This window comes from Cebus imitator, unplaced genomic scaffold (assembly GCF_001604975.1).
Source record: "Cebus imitator isolate Cc_AM_T3 unplaced genomic scaffold, Cebus_imitator-1.0 Scaffold375, whole genome shotgun sequence".
NCBI classification, from domain to species: Eukaryota; Metazoa; Chordata; class Mammalia; order Primates; family Cebidae; genus Cebus; species Cebus imitator.
In genome coordinates, this window is record NW_016107690.1 from 583,297 (window position 1) to 586,421 (window position 3,125).

Here is a 3,125-nt window from a genome sequence, read left to right on the forward strand (position 1 = left end):
CACTGCAACCTCCATCTCCCGGGTTCAAGAGATTCTCCTGCCTCAGCCTCCTGAGTACCTGTGATTACAAGCACCCGCCACCACGCCAGGCTCATTTTTGTATTTTTAGTAGAGACGAGGTTCCACCATGCTGGCCAGGCTGGTCTCGAACACCTAACCTCGTGATCTGCCAGCCTGGGCCTCCCAAAGTGCTGGGATTACAGGCGTGAGCCACTCTGCTCAGCCCTCAATATCCCCATTTTACAGAGCAGGAAACAGAGGCCCAGAGAGGAGGGAGGGGTAGAAGCCAGATTTACGGCCAGGCGTAGTGGCTCATGCCTGTAATCCAAGCACTTTGGAGGCCAAGGCGGGCGGATCACCTGAGGTCGGGAGTTCAAGACCAGCCTGACCAACATGGTGAAACCCCATCTTATACAAAAACAAAAAACAAAACAAAACAAAAAAAAAACCAGAAGCCAAATTTACATGAGTCCATGGGTTTGCTCTCAAATATCAGGCAAGGTGGGATCCAAGTTGCCCACCCCCACAGACTCCTGGACCGCAAGCAAGCCCACTCCCTGGGAGCTCTGTGGCCACACAGCCACAGGGTGACCCCAAATGCTGCTCTGTCCCCCACCATGCAATCATCCATGCCTCTTCAGCCCCAGGGGACCCTCTCGGTTCAGGAGAAAGAGACCTGAGATGCAATCAGACACTTGGCTCCCCAGGAAGCTCCCTTTGTCCTCCCATTTGGGAGCAAATGACCCAGAAAAACGCTTTTACCACCGACCACTCCCCTCTCCGACTCCAGAGCTCCTTCCTCCTCCGCCGCTGCCCCGTCCTACAGAGATTTTGCTCAGAGAAGGAGTAAAGATTAGCTCACGCTTGAAATCCCAGCACTGTGTGAGGCCGAGGTGGGTGGATTGCTTGAACCCAGGAGTTCAAGACCAGCCTGGCCAACATAATAAATTTCTATTTTCAATCTTTTAAAAAAGAAAAAGCCAGGCATGGTGGCTCACGCCTATAATCCTAGCGCTTTGGGAGGCAGAGGCAGGCAGATTACCTGAGGTCAGGATGGGCACGGTGGCTCACGCCCGTAATCCCAGCACTTTGGGAGGCCAAAGCAGGCGGATCAGAAGGTCAGGAGTTCGAGAGCAGCCTGGCCAACATGGTGAAACCCCGTCTCTACTAAAATTACAAAAATTAGCTGGGTGTGGTGGCGGGTGCTTGTCATCCCAGCTATTCAGGAGACAGAGAAGGGAGAATCGCTGAACCCGGGAGGCAGAGGTTGCAGTGAGCTGAGATTGTGCCACTGAACTCAAACCTGGGCGATAAGAGCGAAACTCCATCTCAAAAAAAAAAAAAAAAAAAATTAGCAAAATAAATCCCACCCCAGCCTCTCTCTGCAAAGCTCCCAGAGGTTCCAGTGGTGAGAACGGGGTGAGGCGGTGGGGGATGGGAGATGCAGTTGTTTGAAAACTTGGGAGCCTTTTAAAAAGTTCCAGGAGGCTGAGGGACGGGTGAGGTCGCAGTCTGTCACACCTGTCACCTACAGGAGGTAAACCCAGGCCCGGTCCAGGCTGGTATCCCCTCCCCCTCCTCAGCTTGGGGGATTGGGGACCCACCTGTTCCCCTTCACTGCCTCCCCATGCGTGGCACCACCCAGGCAACAATGTCCCTTTTAAGTCTCCAGCTCGGCGTCCCGGGCAGGCTGCCAGGGGCAGTAACTGCCGGTCAGATAATCTCTCCGAAACTATGTCAGATGCCCACATAGCCGTGTCAGCTTCCTGCTTTCTGAGGAACCAGCCGGGGAGACAGCTCGGGGTGGGCAGGGGGTGGTCCCAGGACCCTCAGAGGGGGAAGCCCAGCTCCGACAAGGCATGCCGGGTCAAAAGCAGAGTTGGTGGGGTGGGGGGGGACTTACCTGTCTAGGAGGCTGGGTGGCCTCTGGGCAGGCGGCAGGTGCCAGGGGCCCGGGTGCCCGCCTGGCACGGGTGGTGAGGAGGGAACCGAGGTTTGTCGCTCTGGCCCTCCCCACCTGCTTGACCAACTTTTCCTCTCTTGTGGCCGGTCCACTGCCAGGTGCAACCTGCGACCACAGACACAGAGAGACCGACCAGGGTGAGGGGGCGGGGCTGGGTGTGTGGCTCTGTCGCAAGGTGGCCTCACGTGGGAGCAGCTGGCCTTAACCCCTGCTTGCCCAGAAGTGAGCTTGCTCCTGCCTGTGCCCTCACTGCCAAGGCCATGGCATCGATCACAGGTGCCCACACATACATAGTAGGTGCTCAGGAAACCCTTTTTGGCTACATTCAGCAATGAATGGTCCATGCTTCTGGCATCTAGGGCTGCCCAGCCTAGGCGCTGGCTGAGCCTCCCCTGGCGGGCATGCCGACCCATCGGGTTGTGACACAGCTCACTCCCTTCCTCGCTGCAGATCTGTGAATGAAGTCAGCGTCTCTGCTATGAAGTGACCAGACTGCTGCGCAGAGAAGCTTCTGCCACTTCCCCACTCTGTGGCTTTGGGCAAATCACCCTGCCTTCTGGGTGTCCTCATCTAAAAAACAAGAAGGGATCGGGTGTGGTGACTCACATCTGCAATCCCAGCACTTTGGGAGAGTGGGAGGATCCCTTGAGGCCAGGAGTTCGAGACCAGCCTGGCCAACACGGTGAAACCCCGTCTCTAATAAAAATACAAAAATTAGCTGGGCATGGTTGGGGGGAGGGTGCCTGTAATCCCAGCTAGTCGGGAGGCTTAGGTGGGAGAATCGCTTGAGCCCAGGAGGCAGAGGTTGCAGTGAGCCAAGTTCGTGCCACTGCACTACAGCCTGGGCGACAGAGCAGGACGCTGGCTCAAAAATAAATAAATAAATCAGAACGCCACCTCCTGAGGTCCTGGAATTTGCCATGCTCATCCCTGGTATGTCCTATGGCCTAGCGCAGCGCCTGGCACACAGTAGGTGCTCAATACATGTTTTTTTTGTTGTTGTTGTTTGTTTTCATTTGTTTGCTTTTGAGACAGAGTCTTGCACTATCACTCATGCTGGAGTGCCGTGGTGCAATCTCGGCTCACTGCAACCTTTGCCTCCTGGGTTCAAATGGGTCTCCTGCCTCAGCCTCCTAAGTAGCTGGGATTGCAGGCGCCCGCC

At 55.8% G+C, this 3,125-nt stretch overlaps 1 protein-coding gene across 2 annotated transcripts in view; it reads right to left on the bottom strand.

Moving 5' to 3' along the window:
- TJP3 (tight junction protein 3) overlaps nt 1–2,107 on the bottom strand; it is a 46,016-nt gene extending 43,909 nt beyond the window's left edge. Inside the window, exon 1 of one of the 2 annotated variants that reach the window (XM_017507401.1) lies at nt 1,904–2,107. The gene's annotated coding sequence lies outside the window, so the exon portion shown is untranslated. The remainder of the gene's footprint in view (nt 1–1,903) is intronic. The other variant, XM_037730993.1, reaches the window with a different exon arrangement.
- Nucleotides 2,108–3,125: the final 1,018 nt, after the last annotated feature.